Raw genomic sequence first — 19,046 nt, 5'->3', positions numbered from 1 at the left:
TGTTGTCAGAGGCTATTTGAGGCGCATGCCTTTGGGAGAATTTAATAGATAATGGGAGCTCCCCCAGCTATAACAACCTTAAAGAACCATATCTAAAGCTTTATACATTTTAATGTTTATACTGGAGCCTCAGACCAAAGTCTGACCTGTGGGGGAAGTCCAAAGTAACTGTCAATTAAAAAAACAAAGCTTGTAGCAGGAGTGGGGGTGATAGTGGAGAGTTGATCAGAAGTGGTGTACCATAGAGACTGGTACTGGGACTTCGATGCAGACGACACAAAGATTGGCGGTTGCAGTAGTGAGGAGGATAGCCTTAGGCCGCAGAAAGGTATCGATCAGCCAGTAAAGTGGGCAGAGATTTGGCAGGACCATTGGGACCAGAGACGTGGGTCGGACCGGTTTGGCTCACTGCTCCGCGATATTTACTCCTTCTCTTCGCTGCAGTGAGGCCGAGGCCTGGTCTGGCTGCTCCGGACTCCGTGACGTTTACTCCACTAGGCCCTGAATTCAGGCTGCGGGCCTGGTCCGGCTGCTCCAGACTCCGTGACGTTTACACCACTAGGCCCTGAATTCAGGCTGCGGGCCTGGTCCGGCTGCTCCAGACTCCGTGACGTTTACACCACTAGGCCCTGAATTCAGGCTGCGGGCCTGTGGTAAACTATGTGTATACCTGTCTGGACACGCCCCTCTGCTGACTGCTCCTGTGGCTCCTCCCACAGACCCCTGTATAAAGGCGATTGGAGGCACTGCTCCTCCCTCAGTCTCCAAAATGTTGTGGTCACTTTTGCTGCTAATAAAAGCCTATCGTTCGCCTCCTGTCTCCGAGAGTTATTGTTGGTGCATCAGGGCCTGATCCGGCTGCTCCGGACTCCGTAACATTTACTCCACTAGGCCCTGAATTCAGGCTGCAGGCCTGCTCCAGCTGCTTTTAGGTTTCATGCCTGAGGACTCACTTTAGTTCTAAATGCTATTTGCTTACTCCTATCGTTTACATGCTTTGGTTTTTTTCCTCCTCTACCTGCACATTGGGTTGATTGTTGGTCTTTTTTAAATGTTTTGTTTGGTTTTATGGCTGCCTGTAAGGAAACAAACCTCATGGTTGTATAACGTATACTTACTTTGATAATAAATGTTCTTTGAACTTTGAGGAGGGTTTCCATCTCCTTGACTCTCTTCAGTACAATCTTGTATTGTTGAATTTACAATCTCCTCTAGTTCAGCTATGGAATATACACGAAATCAGTTTTCAATATTGTGTATATCTCTTACAAGATTTAGTAATTTACGTGCACATATTTAAATCTATCTCATATTTTCTCAACATATCTCTTTATTCTGTTTCACCTTTCACTCCATTTCCAAAGGTTAATTTTTTTAGATGAAGTTAGCACATAAACTCAATCGTGTTATTTAACATGTCGCTTTCCTTGGCCTGAATTGTAATTTCAATTCTGCCTCATCTGCTTCTCTTCCACACATCCCACAAGACTTGGCTGAACTGAACTCAGTCGTGTTCTGAATCTTCGATGTGTTGGTAACTTACCTGCTGTGGAATGTGCTGCTGTTCTGCACTTGGGCAAGAGATCTGCTAATTAATGTCTCATTATTAAACTTGAGTACCCTCTCAAACCTGTTTCTTCAATGTTTCTTTAATAATCTTCCCTCATCTCTGCACCGTTTGACATTAAATGAGATCACAGAATAATCATGTACTTAATGTTACCTCATTATTGGTTTCTGAATCCCCTTTGCCATGAGATTTCTCATGAAACCCATGAACACCACCTCATTTTTGCTCGTTTGCAATATTTATTTATTTACTCGTTTATATTTCTTATTGCAATTTATAGTTAAAATAAGAATAGATTTCTCCCTCCCTTCCTCTTTTCCCTATTCTGCCCTTTTACTTCTTCTCACCTGCCTATTACATCCCTTGGGTCGCCTCCCCCTTCACTTTCTCTGATGGTCCACTCTCCTCTCCTGTCAGATTCTTTCTTCTCCAGCCCATAACCTTTCCCACCCACCTGACCTATCACCTTCCCTCCCCCCAACCCCCACCTTTTTGTTCTGGCATCTTCCCCCTTCCTTCTCAGACCTGAAGAAGGGCCTCGGCTCGAAATGTCTACTTGTTTATTCATTTCCATGGATGCTGCCTGACCTGTTGAGTTCCTCCAGCATTTTTATGTGTGTAGCTTTGTTTAAATTGACACCTCTGTCATTCTCTCCAAGTAAAACATTTAATATAGGCAATCTCACAAATCTTTGAGCATTTCCAGCAATTGACAAGCCTGCAACACTCCAGCGTTTCATGCGTGTAACTTATATTCATTTTTTAATGTATTGCTCTGTAGTGCTGCCACAAACCAACAAATTTCACAACATATATCAGTGATAATGATTCTGATTCTGGGAATTTAGTAAAAGATTCTGGCATCTCTCTCATTAGGCGAGCTGAACCAAATCCTCATCTCGTTTCTTAGTGGTGTAGTCACTTTGATTATCCATGAGTAGGAAGAGTTATTGACCCCTTTCTTCAAAAAATCATTTCTCAATGGAAAAATCCTCTTAGCCATTTCCAAGTGGGTAAATGTTTTCTGCCTGTTGGACGAGTTCACTTATCTACAACTTTTGAAGATCGTTATCCAGCACAGGTTAATGAGTGAGATGTCTGGTAATCACCTTCGTGCTCACAAGGCCAGAATATACGGTCAGAATCGCTTCTAAAATATGGTATCTCAACTCACTTGATGTGTGGTCTTTCATTGATTCTATTATGGTTACTATTTATTAAGGATTTATTGAGTACTGTATGCCCACAAGAAAATGAATCTCAGGGTTGTATATGTTGACGTATATAGTACGTACTTTGATAATAAATTTAGTTAGGTCTCTGAAGGGCCGCCACCACCCACGGCCAAGATCTCTTCTAGCAGCTGCCGTTGGGAAGGAAGTGTTGGAGCCTTGGGTTTCACAACATCAGTTCCAGGAACAGTTATTACCCTTTAAACTTCAGGCTCCTGAGCTAAGTTCATTCACCTCAACACCGTAATTCCACAACCTATGGGACTAATTTTAAGGACTCTACAAATCGTTCTCAATATTATTATCTATTTATTTATTATTATGATGATTATTTGTGATTGATTCTGCTGAATTTCTTTGTATCTACTGTGAATGCCTGCAGGAAAATAAATCTCAGGTTAGTAAATGGTGATATGCCTGTATATGCATTTGATAATAAATTTGCTTTGAACGTTGTGATCACTCCATGCCCCTATTTAATACAAACTTTGCTTGTTTAACAACTTATTTTGTCAGCTATGGTACTGTCTCATCTCTTAATCCAGACATCTGCCTGCATCTGTCCATTCCTTACACGTTTTCTTATATGCTCATCCTTTTTACTTAGAGATGCAGCACAGTAACAGGCCCTTCTGGCCCAATAATTACACCCATGTACTAACCCATCAGTCTTTGGAATGAGGGAGGAAATGGAGCAAATGTACACTGTCACAGGGAGAATGTACAAACTCCTTACAGAAGCGGAGGGAAATGACCTGGGTTGCTAGCACTGTGACACCATTACACTAACCGCTAGGCCATTGTGCCGGCCAATATCTTTCCATGTCTTTCCAACTACAGTAGGGAACAGTACAGCATGGTATGGGCAAGGCTTCCTTGGCTTTAACGAAAGCAGCCGCAGCCTCCTCGTCCCAAGTAATGTCCTTGCCTTTACCCGACATCAGGGTGTACAAAGGGCGCATGATACGGGCTGCTGAGGGGAGGAAACGGTGGTAGAAGTTCACCATACCAACGAACTCCTGCAGGCCTTTGACTGTGTTGGGCCGGGCAAAGTGGCGGATCGCGTCTACCTTGGCGGGCAGAGGTATTGCCCCGTCTTTGGTAATCCTGTGGCCCAGGAAGTCGATGGTATCGAGACCGAACTGGCATTTGGCCGGGTTGATCGTGAGGCCGAAATCACTCAGGTGGGAGTAGAGCTGGTGGAGGTGGGACAGATGCTCCTGACGACTACTGCTGGCTATAAGGATGTCATCCAAGTAGATGAACGCAAAGTCCAGGTCGCATCCCACCGCATCCATTAGCCACTGGAACGTCTGTGAGGCATTCTTTGAGCTGAACGGCATTCAGAGGAACTCGAACAGGCCGAACGGGGTGATGAGTGCTGTTTTGGGGATGTCTTCAGGGTGCACCGGGATTTGATGGTATCCCTGGACGAGGTCTACTTTGGAAAAGATTCTTGCCCCGTGCAGGTTTGCTGCAAAATCCTGTATGTGCGGCACGGGGTAGTGGTCTGGAGTTGTAGCCTCGTTCAGTCTGCGGTATTCGCCGCATGGTCTCCAACTCCCGGCTGCTTTGGGCACCATGTGCAGGGGGGAGGCCCATGGGCTGTCGGACCTCCGTACGATCCCCAATTCCTCCATCCTCTTGAACCCCTCCTTCGCCAGGCGGAACTTTTCTGGGGGGAGCCTTCGTGCGCGGGCGTGGAGGTGTGGTCCCTGGGTCGGGATGTGGTGCTGTACCCCGTGTCTTGGCATGGCTGCCGTGAACTGCAGTGCCAGGATCGATGGGAAGTCCGCCAGGAGTCTGGTGAATTCGTTGTCCGACAGCGTGATGGAGTCCAGGTGTGGGGCCGGCAACTTGGCTTCACCCAGGGAGAACGTCTGGAAAGTCTCGGCATGTACCAGTCTTTTCCCTTGCAAGTCGACCAGCAGGCTGTGAGCTCGCAAGAAGTCCGCCCCCAGAGTGGTTGGGCCACGGCGGCCAGTGTGAAGACCCATGTGAACTGGCTGGCGCCGAACTGCAGCTGCACTGTGCGGGTGCCGTAGGTCTGTATCGTGCTGCCGTTTGCGGCCCTCAGGGTGGGTCCTGGCTTCCTGTTGCGGGTGTCGTACCCCGTCGGGGGCAAGACGCTGATCTCCACTCCGGTGTCGACCAAGAAGCGGCGTCCCGACTGTTTGTCCCAGACGTACAAGAGGCTGTCCTGGCAGCCAGCCGCCATAGTCATTAGCGGCAGCTGGCCCTTGCAGGGCGGGCGACAACAGCGGGCTTTTGTGCCCCACCGGAGGTGGTAGAAACACCACTGTTCACTGTCCTCCTCACTCCTGCCTCTGTGTTGTGTGCGCTCCCTTGCCGGGCCTGGTCTGGTCTGCTGTTGGGCGCGTGGCCTGGTAATCTGACCGACGGATGCCACGCTCTCCCTCTTGGCTCCACAGCACGTCTGCCCGGGCCGCCACATTCCGGGGGTCGCTGAAATCTGCGTCGGCCAGCAGCAGATGTATGTCCCCAGGCAGTTGCTCCAGGAACGCTTGCTCGAACATGAGGCAGGGCTTGTGTCCGTCAGCCAGGGACAGCATCTCGTTCATCACTGCTGACGGCAGTCTGTCTCCCAAACCGTCCAGGTGAAGCAGGCAGGCACCCCGCTCACGCCGTGAGAGGCCAAAGGTCCCAATGAGCAGTGCTTTGAATGCTTCATATTTGCCTTCTTCTGGGGGTGACTGTATGAAATCCGCAACCTGGGCGGCGTCTGCTGGTCAAGGGCGCTCACAACGTGGTAGTAATGCGTGGAATCAGAAGATATCTGCCGAATCTGGAACTGGGCTTCTGCTTGGCTAAACCACGCGCGTGGTTGCAGCGTCCAGAAAGTCGGCAGTTTGAGCGAAACTGCGTGAACAGATGAAGAGTCGGTCATCTTTGGTCCAAATCCCTTTTGGACCGTTGGGGTCACCAATGTAGCGATGTGCTACACACAGCGCTGAAATAACGACACGCAATCGGTAAGTCATTTCGAGACTAGTTTATTCAAACTTCGCGGTGCTGGTATTTAAATCCCTAGCGCCTGCCCTCTCCGGGCGGAAATGACGTCGGAGGTGCATTACCAAAGTCTCCCCCCACGCGCTGGCTATTTGTGAGCCGGTTCCCCTGTGCAGAAAGTGGGTCGCCACATGCCATTCTTTTAAGAGTCAGATTTACTTATCGTGTGTACGTCGAACTTACGGTGCAGTGCATCGATTCCATTAACAACCGACACACCCAAAAGTGTGCTGAGGGGCAACTCCAAGTATCGTCACACATTCCAGCACCAACATAGTACACCTGCCCATTCTTGCCTCCAGTCAGGGCCCCGAACAGTCCTTCCAGCTGAAGCAACACTTCACTTGTGAAACAGCTGAGGTTGTCTACTGCATCCTCCTCTAAGTTGGTGTGACCCATCATAAGTTGGGGAACTGCTTCGTTAAGCACCTCCACAAGGAACTTCCCAATGGCCAAACATCTTAATTCCCATTCCCATTTCGACATGTTGGTCCATGGCCTCCTCTTCTGCCACAATGAGGCAACCTCAGGGTTGAGGAGTAACAACTTAGATTCATAGAACATAGAATAGTACAGCACAGTACAGGCCCTTCGGCCCACAATGTTGTGCCAACCCTTAGACCCTGCTTCCCATATAATCCCCCACCTTAAATTCCTCCATATACCTGTCTAGTAGTCTCTTAAATTTCACTAGCGTATCTGCCTCCATCACTGACTCAGGCAGTGCATTCCACGCACCAACCACTCTTTGAGTAAAAAACCTTCCTCTAATATCTCCCTTGAACTTTCCACCCCTTACCTTAAAGCCATGTCCTCTTGTATTGAGCAGTGGTGCCCTGGGGAAGAGGCGTTGGCTGTCCACTCTATCTATTCCTCTTAATATCTTGTATACCTCTATCATGTCTCCTCTCATCCTCCTTCTCTTCAAAGAGTAAAGCCCTAGCTCCCTTAATCTCTGATCGTAATGCATACTCTCTAAACCAGGCAGCGTCCTGGTAAATCTCCTCTGTACCCTTTCCAATGCTTCCACATCCTTCCTGTAGTGAGGCGACCAGAACTGGACACAGTACTCCAAGTGTGGCCTAACCAGAGTTTTATAGAGCTGCATCATTACCTCGCGACTCTTAAACTCTGTCCCTCGACTTATGAAAGCTAACACCCCATAAGCCAGCTTAACTACCCTATCTACCTGTGAGGCAACTTTCCGGGATCTGTGGACATGTATCTCCTGGATTCCATTTGGATATCCTCCAACCTGGTGACGTGAATATTGATTTATCTTCCCCTCTTCTATTTCCCACCCTGGCCTTTTACCTCTTCTCACCTGCCTATCATCTCCCCCCAGCTCCCGTCTTCCTTCCCTTTCTCCTACGGTCCATTCTCCTCTCTTATCAGATCCCTTCCTCTCCAGCCCTTTACCTTTCCTACCCACCTGGTTCCAACAGCAGCTTTTGTGTTCAGTCAACAGAGCAGGACTACAGTGTTCAACACAACAACACAAACAGCAGCAACAGCAGACCAGAGCAACACACACAAAATGCTGAGGAACTCAGCAGGTCAGGCAGCATCTATGGAATTGAATCAACAGTCGACATTTCAGGCCGAGGCTCTTCTTCAGAACTGTCAAGGAAGGGGGTAGGCGCCAAAATAAAAAGGTGGGAGGGAGAGGAAGAAGGATAGCTAGAAGGTGAAAGGTGAAGCCAGGTGGGTGGGAAAGGTCAAGGGCTAGGGAGGGAGGAATCGGATAGGAGAGGAGAGGAGACCATAGGGGAAAGGGAAGGAGGAGGTGCACCAGGGGAGGTGGTAGACAGGTGAGAAAAGATAAGAGGTCAGAGTAGGGAATAGAAGAAGAGGAGAGAGAGAGGGAAATTTTTTTACCGGAAGGAGGTCGATATTTATACCATCAGGTTGGAAGCTACCCAGACGGAATATAAGGTGTTGCTCCTCCACCCTGAGGGTGGCCTCATCTTGGAACAAGAGGAGACACATCGGAACGGGAACGGGCATCAGATTAAAATGTCTGGCCACCGGGTAGCCCTGCTTTTGTTGGATGGAGAGGAGGTGCTCGACAAAGTGGTCCCCCGATTTATGACGGGACTCAGTGAGTCAATGACTTACCAGTGGCACTTGATATTTGTCAGAGTGTGTGTCCTTGGATGGGCAGCTGGTCACCGTGTGCTGGTTTGGGCCGGATGGCTGGCATGGTGTCAGACCCCAAAACTTACGTTCAGTCATTCCTGCTCACAATGCTGTCCAGATTTTCTGGCATCCATTGGTCCCAGCACCTGACATTAAAATTGGAAATTGGTCTACAGTTAATCCCTTTCATTTGTTTGTTATGTGCCATATTGTATAACATGGGTGATCACAGTCATTCCAATGATCATAATTACCTTTGGCAAATTTTTTGACGCAAGTGGTTTGCCATTGCCTTCTTCTGGGCAGTGTCTTTACAAGACAGGGAACCCCAACCATTATCAATACTCTTTAGAGATTGTCTGCCTGGCATCAGTGGTCACATAACCAGGATTTGTGATATGCACCAGCTGCTCGTATGGCCATCTACCACCTGCTCCAGTGGCTTCACATTACCCCGATCGAGGAGCTAATCAGGTGCTGAACCTTGCCCAAGGGTAACCTGTAGACTAGCAGAGGGAAAGAGTGCCTTTCACCTCCTTTGCTAGAGACGTATCTCCACCCTGCTAATTCCCAAGAAGGCTGCACACCTTTTAAAAGTGCAATTAAAGCAAGAAAAGTTTTTTTTAAATAAGTAATCTTTAAGGAGATTGTATTGAAATTAAATGTGAAATGAAAGAGGACATGCTTTTAGGATTAGAGGGGAACGTTTATAGGTGATGAGAGAAGCAAGTTATTTTTTATGCAGGGAGCAATACGTGCCTAGAATGGGCTACCAGGTGTAGTAGTGGAAACAGGCAGTTTGGTAGAGTTTAAGAGACTTTTTAGATAGATACTCGAATATGGGGGTTGGAGGAATATGGGTAAATAACAGGAAGATGTCATTTAGTGTACGTTGGTATCAAGACTGGCACAACATCATGGGCTGAATAGCCTGTCCAATATTGTACAGGTTTGTGTCCTCTGAAATTGTAGGTTGGGAGAAAAAAAAACTGTCCAAAAGTTACTTAGAACTGTAATATTCTTTCAGTTCTAAGTTCTTGGTATAGATAGTGGCCAGTTCTTGATCATTATCTGTGATTATACAGAACTCCAGGGGCCTGGTACCAGCTGAAAGTTGACTTTGACTTGGCAGCTGGGATTATTTTTTGTTTTAGATGGTTTTAGCAATTTAAATACTTAGAATGGGAGTATTTCAAACGTTACTCAAAATCTTAGAATTTGCTTCAGAAGTATCACTTTGGCATTGTAGACAAGGATACCATGGAACTAAGTATGGATACAATAAATTTGATTCATGTTACATCGTGTTTTCAGGATTTTGCAATGTTCTGGGAGCATCATTTCTATTTCAATCCGTTTTTTTCCAGGAGTAATTGTTAACATACGTCCTTGAATCTTTTTGCCGAAGAAACCAGTGTATAACAGATACTGTAACACCATGGAAGTAAAGCTTCCATTTTAGGATCTTGTAACTCTACTCACTAAGGTTATTGGGGTTTGGATTGATTTCCGAGCCAAACCAAAATATGGGTAGTGCTATACCCTGTTCAGTGGCACCACCAACAGTGACCATCTAACACCAGCTGTGCAGTGCCCCTGCCCGAGATACCAGCTGAAATGCCTCAGTGAATTCAAGGAGTAAGGATTATAAAGATTAAAGATGAGCTTTATTTGTCACATGCACATCAAAACACACAATGAAATGTGTCATTTGCGTCGATGGCTGAGACGTGCTGGGGGCAGCCCGTTATTGTCACCACACTCCCGGCATGCACGCAGCTCACAAACCCTAACTCTAACTGTTAGAACCCGGAGGAAACTCACTCACACCATCACAGGGAGAACGTACAAACGCCTTAGAGACAGCGGCAAGAATTGAACCCTGATCTGCGATCGCTGGCAATGTAAAGCACCAGGCTAACAACTACGCTACCGTGCTACTCCTATTTTGGAGGTCCTTTGCGAAGGGCCTCAGCACGAAACGTCGACTCTTCTTTTTGCTCCATAGATGCTGCCTGACCTGCTGAGTTCCTCTGGCATTTTGTGTGTGTTGCTCTGGATTTCCAGCATCCGCAGAATCTCTGGTGTCTCACAGGACCAGAGGAAATTCTGAAAGGACTCTCTCAAAGTAAACATTAAGGAGTGTGATTTTGACACTGGCAACTGGAGGCATTAGCCGAAGCAAGACTGTCTGGCATCATAGAGGTTTAGAGCACTACAGCACAGAAACAGGCCCTTTGGCCCATCTACAGTGGCATGCAAAAGTTTGGGCACCCCTGGTCAAAATTTCTGTTACTATGAATAGTTAAGTGAGTAGAAGATGAACTGATCTCCAAAAGTCATAAAGTTAAAGATGAAACATTCTTTTCAACATTTTAAGCAAGATTAGTGTATTATTTTTGTTTTGTACAATTTTAGAGTGAATAAAAGGAAAGGAGCACCAAGCAAAAGTTTGGGCACCCCAAGAGATTTGAGCTCTCAGATAACTTTTACCAAGGTCTCAGACCTTAATTAGTTTGTTAGGGCTATGGCTTGTTCACAGTCATCGTTAGGAAAGGCCAGGTGATGCAAATTTCAAAGCTTTATAAATACCCTGACTCCTCAAACCTTGTCCCAATAATCAGCAGCCATGGGCTCCTCTAAGCAGCTGCCTAGCACTCTGAAAATTAAAATAAATGATGCCCACAAAGCAGGAGAAGGCTATAAGAAGATGGCAAAGTGTTTTCAGGTAGCTGTTTCCTCAGTTCATAATGTAATTAAGAAATGGCAGCTAACAGGAACGGTGGAGGTCAAGTTGAGGTCTGGAAGACCAAGAAAACTTTTGGAGAGAATTGCTCATAGGATTGCTAGAAAGGCAAATTAAAACCCCCGTTTGACTGCAAATGACCTTCAGGAAGATTTAGCAGACTCTGGAGTGGTGGTGCACTGTTCTACTGTGCAGCGACACCTGCACAAATATGACCTTCATGGAAGAGTCATCAGAAGAAAACCTTTCCTGTGTCCTCACTACAAATTTCAGCATCAGAAGTTTGCAAAGGACCATCTAAACAAACCTGATGCATTTTGGAAACAAGCCCTTTAGACTGATGAAGTTAAAATAGAACTTTTTGGCCGCAAAGAGTAAAGGTATGTTTGGAGAAAAAAAGGATGCAGAACTTCATGAAAAGAACACCTCTCCAACTGTTAAGTATGGGGGTGGATCGATCATGCTTTGGGCTTGTGTTGCAGCCAGTGCCACAGGGTAGAGGGAAGAATGAATTCAGTTAAATACCAGCAAATTCTGGAAGCAAACATCACACCGTCTGTAAAAAAGCTGAAGACGAAAAGAGAATGGCTTCTACAACAGGATAATGATCCTGTGGATAGACCTCAAAAGAGCAGTACATACAAGCCGGCCAAAGAATCTCACAGAACTAGAAGCCTTTTGCAAGGAAGAATGAGTGAAAATCCCCCAAACAAGCATTGAAAGACTCTTAGCTGGCTACAGAAAGCGTTTACAAACTGTGATACTTGCCAAAGGGGGTGTTACTAAGTACTGACCATGCAGGGTGCCCGAACTTTTGCTTTGGGCCCTTTTCCTTTTTTATTTTTTTGGAACTGTAAGAGATGGAAATAAAAAAAGTAATCTTGCTTAAAATATTAAAGAAATGTGTCATCTTTAACTTTACGCCTTTTGGAAATCAGGTCATCTTTTACTCGCTTAGCTATTCACAGTAACAGAAATTTTGACCAGGGGTGCCCGAACTTTTGCATGCCGCTGTACATCCTGAACTGTTATTCCTTGTAGTCCCATTGACCCACACCTGGATTATAGTCTTCCACACCCCTCCCATCCATTTACTTATCCAAACTTCTCTTAAATATTGAAATCAAAATTCCCTGGAGGAATATGAGGTGTGCTGTGTATTTAATATTTCAGTAATGTTTGAGTAATATTGTTTGATTAAGCATTCTTTGTTGTTTACATAATTCATTATGGTTATATGTAAAAATACATATACATCATGGCACTACCACATGATATGTAGGTGCCTTGCTTAAAGTAAACACAAATTAAGACTTGCATCTCTTGGCTCTCTTCCTTTGAATTAGTTTAATGTTTTGAAGTTATGAAACATACCAAGGTGCTGCTCCTCCAGGCAATATGCACAAAATGCTGGAGGAACTCAGTAGATCAGGCAGCGTCTATGGAAAAATGTTAACAGTTCTTCCTATTTGCCTTCAGCCTCACCCTGGCAGTGGATGAGCCTGAGGAAAGACTATCCATGGTTTTGGTTGGTTCTTCCCGCATTTTGCTTGTTGATCCAGATTCCAGCATTTCTCATCTCTTGTTTCTGTAGAGCTGCTCACTTCCTTGGCCAGTAGCCCCTAAGTGAGAAGGGTAGGGGAGAGATGGGTCAAATGTGGGCAGATGGGACAGACCAATGGGTATCTTGGTTGGCCTGGACAAGTTGGGTTGCAAGGGCCTGCTTCTGTTCTGTGTTAGTCTGTGAGTCTACAGTGCGAGGAACACAGAGACATTCCCTGTGGAGCTGGGAACGGTAGTCTTTCCCTGTGGAGCTGGGAACGGTGGAGTCTTCCCAGCACAGCTTGGAATGGCAGCGTCTTTCCAAGTGAAGCTAGGAATGGCAGAGATTTTCCCTACCTGGGTACTTGGGCTGATCTGTCTAACTTATCTGTTATTTCAGAGATGCTTTGTTCAGACAGTTTTGAAGATTGCTAGGCCATTTCAGATTGCAACAAGAAGCAATCATGTGTTATTGTGGTGTGTAAAAGGACCCTTCCTCCTATTAATATAAGGGCATGTAGGGGCATGTAATGGTTCCACTAAGAAAGGAAATGCAGTCCTGTGCGAAAGTCTTAGGCACCTAGATTTTTTACTTGGTTTCAGATGGTGTGCCTCCATAGAGCCCTGATCTCACCATCATCGAGGCTGTCTGGGATTCCCTGCAGAGACAGAATCAAGCGAAGCAGCAAAAGTCAGCAGAAGAACTATGGCAGGTTCTCCAAGATGCTTGGAACAGCCTACCAGCTGATTTTCTTATAAAACTGCACGTCAGTGTACCTACGAGAATTGATGCATTTTTAAAGTCAAGGGGTGGTTACACCAAATATCGATTTGATTTAGTTTTATACCGTTCATGCTCTTTACAGTAAATGTTTTGATATTTAGAAACTTTTTATTTCATTATTTTTGAAAGCAACTTCGCTTTTCTTATTTTTTTTACATGCACCTTAAACTTTTGCACAGCACTGTAAGTAACTTGAGTCATTAATAAGTCTACTCACCATATCCATTAATCTTTTCCTATCTTTAGGTTAATATCGAACTCACATGGACATGTTGAACAACTAACATATTGAAAGCTAGCAGAAGAATTATTTTCCAAACTCTGTTCAACAAAGAACTCTTGGCGTTATATTAGTTTCAAGGTGATTTCCCTGCGTGTTCACAAAGGGAAAACCTGACACAAACACTCAGTGGCCATTTTAGAAGGTACCTCCTGTACCTAACAAAGTGGCCGCTGAGTGTATGTTCATTGCTTTCTGCTGCTGTAGCCCACCCACTTCAAGGTTCAATGTGTTGTGCGTTCAGAGATGCTCTTCTGCACACCACTGTTATAACACAGTTACTTGAGTTACTGTCACCTTCCTATCAGCTTGAACCAGTTTGGCCCTTCTCCTCTGACTTCTCTCATTAACAAAGCACTCTTGCCCATAGAACCACTGCTCACTGGATTCTTTTTGGTTTTTCACACCATTCGCTGTAAACTCTAGAGCGGGGGGTTCCCAACCTGAGATCCACAGACCCCTCAGTTAACGGTATTGGTCCACGGCATAAAAGAAGTTGGGAATCCCTGTATTAGAAACCATTGTAGGTGAAAATCCCAGGAGATCAGCAGTTTCTGAGATACTCAAACCACCCTGTCTGGCACCAACAATCATTCCATGGTCAAAGTCACTTGGATCACATTTCTTCCCCATTCTGATGTTTGATCTGAACAACAACTGGACCTCTTGACCATGTCCGCATGCTCTTATGCATTGAGTTGCATGGTTGGCTGATTAGATATTTGCATTAATGAGCAGGTTTACCTAATAAAGAGTGTGTAGTTCTTGGAGAAGTCGAGACCCAAGTCCTCAAGTGTGTCTTCTAATTAAACATCAGAATTTGTGCCTGTGTTTCATTTATAAACCTTTCTGTAGCCCTAAGAGTGACTGCAGTTCAATAAACCACTTAAATTCTTCAAAACTGTTTTAATCCTATGTGCGTCTTCAATTTATTTATTATTTAAATGACATGTAGAGGCACCTTTACTTCAAGGGGCACTCAGAAGGAAGAAATGATCCACATAAGGGTATTGCCACAGGACACCAAGATTGTATAAATAAGCATTGCTGGCACACTCTGAGTGGTATTTTTGTCCAGGAAATACTCATAATCTATATTCACATTGCATCACTTCACAGAAATATGTTGTTTAATCTTAACTCAGCAGCTGCCAATAAGATCAGGAGTTAACATTAACCCTTGGCTGTTGAACCGAACGCCACACTCTCTAGTACAATAACGGCTGAAATTAGATCTTCACTAAAATGCTGCTTGTCAGTTGATAATTAATTACCTGCCTTGCAACGTTATAAGCCACTCAAAGAGTCAAATGATGTCACACATCATAAGGGCAAACTTGGAAAGCGTATACAGTCTCCTGAAAACTAAGGGATGAAATTACACGATTTGGATGCGTTGCATGTTCTGCAGATAAATTCTGAAAGCTTTAAATAAACTTGCATTGAAGAGCTTGTTTCGATGCACCGCATACTCGGCACATGATGTGGGATCATGTGGTCCTTGGTTCTGAGAAGATGACTCCTGGCTCTACAGAGCGTCTCTGAGTGAATCAGTGGCAAATTGCTCAGTAGGAGGAGATTAAAAACTGCATGGCCAGCAAATGTCAGAAGGCCCGTTATGGGTCCACTGCTGAGAGGGTGAGAGAATAGACTGTGGGGTAAAGATGCAGTTCCGGGTATTGCGAACGGGCTTTTTTGCTTAGAGTAAGCAGTCCTCGATTAATTCCAGGAAAGGCCAAGCTAAAATATTCAGCTACCAAATCACTATCCCAGCCAAGGACAAGAATAGCCACATGTTGGGTTGGAATTTTTCCCCTGCCCGGACTGACATCAGCCCTGGTCGTGTTGATGAGAAGGGTTTGAACTTGCCACAAACATTAACAAATGTTCTAATAATACGATCACTCGAGTCGAGCGTGGTGTTTTCCAAAGAGGTTATTCCCTCACTGGAGAACGCCTGTGAGTGACTTTGTTTAACGTGGGGAGGCTGATGTATGGGCAGCCACTACATGGTCCTTGACAGATCGGGGTCACGGTCCAGCGGCATGGAACGCAGCTGGGGACCCTTCTCTGCTGCAGTCTTCATCCGCCTTCGCTGCCCTTGCGTCATCATCTCCTGCCAGCTCCACCAGTGAGGTCTTGGTCTGGAACCTCTTCCTTGACCTTACCACCATGGGTGACCCTATCAGGAGCTAAGCTCCAGATGGCATTGCACTGGGGATCTCAGGAACACACAAAACTCTCCAGCCCAACAAGGTGACAATCCTTGGAGAAGATTTGTCAACAAATGTACTTGCAAGCTTGTTGTCCATACTCACTCCAACAATCCTCTCCCCACCACCCACTCCATCAGGAATAGGATGTTACAGCCACAACCTGGGAGAAGCTGGTTTGCATTCAAGTGATGGTACTTGGACAGCCCACTTTATGTTATTTCTTCTCAGCAATAACACCAAAAGCTTGCATTCATATAACACAGCAGCATATCCCAAGACATTTCACAGGACTGTTATCTAAAACAAAGATGCTGAGCCAGAAAGGCAAACGACCAAAACCTGGTCTAGGAGCAGCTAAGGAGGGAAGGCAGAGAGGAGAGGAGGCTTTAGGGATGTCCCTTTAGAACAGAGATGAAGAGGAATTTCCTTAGCCAGAGAGTGGTGAATCTGTAAAATTCATTGCCACACTTGGCTGTGGAGACCATTTCATTGAGTATATTTAAAGAGGAGGTTGATAGGTTGATGACTAGTAAGGGTGTCAAAAGTTACAGGGAGCAGGAGAATGGGGTTGAGAGGGATAATAAATCAGCCATGATGGAATGTCGGAGCAGACACGAATGGCCTAATTCTGCTCCTATGTATTACAGTTTTATAGAAATCTGAACTTGTAACCTTGGCTGTGTGGATAAGAGCATAAGACCATAAGATATAGGAGCAGAAGTAGGCCATTAGCTTGCATGCTCTACCATTCAATCATTGGCTGATCCAATTCTTTCAGTCATCCCTACCCCCGTGCTTTCTCCCATTACCCTTTGATGCCCTGGCTAATCAAGAACCTATCTATTTCTGCCTTAAATACACTCAAGAGCTTGGCCTCCACAGCCGCTTGTGGCAACAAATTCCACAGATTTACGACCTTCTGACCAAAGTAATTTCTCCACATCTCAGTTCTAAAAGGACATCCTTCAATCCTGAAGTCGTGCGCCCTTGTCCTAGAATCCCCTACCATGAGAAATAACTTTGCCATTTCTAATCTGTTCAGGTCTTTTAACATTCAGAATTTTCCTATGAGATCCCCCCTCATTCTCCTGAACTCCAGGGAATACAGCCCAAGAGCTGCCAGACGTTCCTCATACAGTAACCCTTTCATAACCCGGAAGAGGGGATTAAATCTGTAAATGATCGAGTGAAGGGAATTAGAGGTGTATCAATATTTTGGAAAAAAACTCAGGAAGAATGTAGCTCTAAGCTACAACACTATTTTGACTAAAGTTATTTCTTTGAATTAAAACTCACCAAAGAGGATGGGAAAGGTGAGCAGATTTTAATGTGAAAGTATGTAATTGACCCTCTGGAAGAGGGGATAAGTGCACTGCTCTGTTGAACTTGTTCAGTCTCAGCTGAACGCAATGGCCTTGACACAGCCAGAATGAGACCAGGCACATAAACAACCTTCCTCACAAATAAACTCTTCTCAGGTTCCCAGCTGGGTACAGGTACGTTTCAATGACATACTCTGCCATCTTCATCAGGGTTGACGCCTGGGCATGTCTAGTCCGGTGGTATTTATACCCCTGTATTCCATCCCTTCTGAGAGGTTCCTGCTCTCCCACCTTGTTTCCAATCAAATTCCAGTAAGCTCTAAGTAAGAACTGGAGTTCAATTGCTAACAAGGTGAGAGAGCAGAAACCTGATTGGATGAGTACTAACCTATCAGGAGGGATGGACTATGGGGGTATAACTACCACCAGACTAGACATCCACAGGCATCATCCCTGAAGAAGATGGCAGAGTTTGCCATTGAAACGTTGGTTAAAATTGATACCTGTAACAGGCTGGAAGCCCGAGAAGAGTTCATTTGTCATATACACCAGGAAAGCACTAGATTCTTTTTCAATCTTCCTCACAGTTATGCATGGAGGCAGTGTCGTTCAACAAAGTGTATCTCTAGGAACCTGAAATAAGAATCAAAATCAGGTTTATTATCACTGACTTATACACACCATCAGGTTTCTGAGCAATCAAAGAACCCATAAACACTACCTCTCTATTTTTGCTCTACTTATTTAAATTTTTTTTATTTTACACACATTTCTTATTGTAATTTATAGTTTCTTTTTATGTATTGCACTGTAGTGCTGCTGCAAAACAACAAATTTCATGTCACATAGAATCAAAATCAGGTTTAATATCGCTGATATACAGTACTCTGCAAAAGTCTTAGGCACATACAGCTCGGGTGCTGAAGAATTTTGCACAGTACTGTGTGTCAACGCAGAGCGGAGAGGAGTTTGTAAATCTGGCGGGAGCAAAGGATACTGGGAATTGCGAGGGTGGAGTGCCATGGGAGGGGTGTGGGACAGGTGGCAGAGATGCCGGGGCAGGATTGGCGCAGGTGCAGACACAGCCAGCCCTGAGACAGCAGGTAAGGTCATTTGATTCCTAACAATTGGTTTATTGATCATTACAGAATGTTTCTATGGTGCTTCCTGGTCCCTCCCCTCTCCCTTCCCCTTTCCCCAGCCATCATTCCCCTCTCCCTGACCCCTTCCCACTGTAATAATTTTATGTATTGCACAGTACTGCTGCCACGAAAAAAAAACAAATTTCCTGACATGTGAGTGATGATAAACCTTACTCTGATATTCTGTTGTGGACTGAGAGTGGGAAGGGGGCAGGGAGAGGGGAATCATGGTTGGGAAAAGAGGAAGGGAGAGGGGAGGCATTGAGAAGCACCAGAGAGACATTCTGTAACGGTCAATAAACCAATTGTTCGAATCAAATGACCCTGCCTGGTGCCTCAGAGCTGGGTGTGTCCGCTGCACCTGCACCACCCACTGCCCCTGGCACTCCTACTCTGCCACCTATCCTACAACCCCTCCCGTCGCACTCCACCCTTGGCATTCCCAATACACTCTGCTCCTGCCAGACTTACAAACTCACTCTCCACTCCCCGTTGACAAATACAGTACTGTGCAAAAGTCTTTGGCACCCTGGCTATATTTATGTGCCTAAGACCTTAGTACAGTACTATACATCATGAAATTTGTCATTTTGTAGCAGCAGTACGATGCAAAACATAAAAAAAAGAAACTATAAATGACAAAATAAATAGTGTAAAAACAAAGAACTAACAAGATACTATCCCTGGATTGATCTGACATCTGATGGATGAGTGAAAGAATTGTTTTGGAATCACTGCAGATGGGTGTTCAGGCTCATATGATGGGGGTGGGGAGTAACTGGTGGGTTAAACTAACCAAGTACTTTAATCAACAAAAAATACTTACAAGGGAAAGAGATCAATGATTTAAAAGCTATGCAAACAGTAACTCTAAACTCAAGTTCTGGGTAGCGCGCAAGCATCAGGTTCACAACTTCTCATCAGAACGGGAAAGTGATTGATCTAAGTGAAGAAAAATATAGCTTTAAAAATTTGCATTTTCCTCCTAAATATGTTGTGGAAAAGCAGAGTGTGCTGGAGCGTAGCGGCTCCTTGAGTCGAAT

At 45.2% G+C, this 19,046-nt stretch overlaps 1 long non-coding RNA gene across 1 annotated transcript in view; it reads right to left on the bottom strand.

The window, feature by feature from the left end:
• Positions 1 to 1,160: 1,160 nt before the first annotated feature.
• The window catches only part of LOC140735340 (uncharacterized), a 36,725-nt gene continuing 18,839 nt past the window's right edge, over positions 1,161 to 19,046 (bottom strand). The window contains exons 2-3 of the long non-coding RNA XR_012100736.1: positions 7,951 to 8,117; positions 1,161 to 1,220 (exon numbers count right to left, since the gene is read on the bottom strand). This is a non-coding gene — a long non-coding RNA (uncharacterized lncRNA). The remainder of the gene's footprint in view (positions 1,221 to 7,950; positions 8,118 to 19,046) is intronic.

Source organism: Hemitrygon akajei, chromosome 11, assembly GCF_048418815.1.
Source record: "Hemitrygon akajei chromosome 11, sHemAka1.3, whole genome shotgun sequence".
In the NCBI taxonomy this organism is placed as follows: Eukaryota; Metazoa; Chordata; class Chondrichthyes; order Myliobatiformes; family Dasyatidae; genus Hemitrygon; species Hemitrygon akajei.
Note: the sequence above shows the minus strand (reverse complement) of the source record. Positions and strands in the feature narration are given on the sequence as shown.